Raw genomic sequence first — 440 nt, forward strand, 5'->3', positions numbered from 1 at the left:
GTTTCTCATATGGTCATCAAAAATAGAAGAAAAAAAATTAACAGCATAAGCAGTTTTAAATATGAATCTCTGTTTGATTCACCTACGAGAAAAAATAAATTAACACAATAATGTTCCAAAATGAATCTAAATTATGCAGGGAATAAAAATTGGGATTCAGGCACTCTATGTACACATATAAAGTAAATAAACTAGTTCCCTTCACAGTGTAAAGGCAATACACTTGCTTGAAAGTAACTAATCTTGAATTTCTAAGCTTAGCACTTTACTACCACAGAACAGTTATTTTTCATCTGGTTTTAATCACATTAGACACTGTCTACTATTGCTGATGTAGATATTAGAAAGGAAAATGTTTAAACTTGTATATATATACAACTTGTATTCCTGTGAACCCATGTCAAAAGAGACAACTACTTGAGAGATTAAGGTAAACCTGT

The 440-nt window shown here is 30.2% G+C and overlaps 1 long non-coding RNA gene across 1 annotated transcript in view; it reads right to left on the reverse strand.

The window, feature by feature from the left end:
* Positions 1-440, reverse strand: part of LOC119589447 — a 19,881-nt gene that overhangs the window by 13,335 nt on the left and 6,106 nt on the right. The gene's annotated exons all lie outside the window — the stretch shown is intronic.

This window comes from Penaeus monodon, chromosome 25 (genome assembly GCF_015228065.2).
Source record: "Penaeus monodon isolate SGIC_2016 chromosome 25, NSTDA_Pmon_1, whole genome shotgun sequence".
In the NCBI taxonomy this organism is placed as follows: Eukaryota; Metazoa; Arthropoda; class Malacostraca; order Decapoda; family Penaeidae; genus Penaeus; species Penaeus monodon.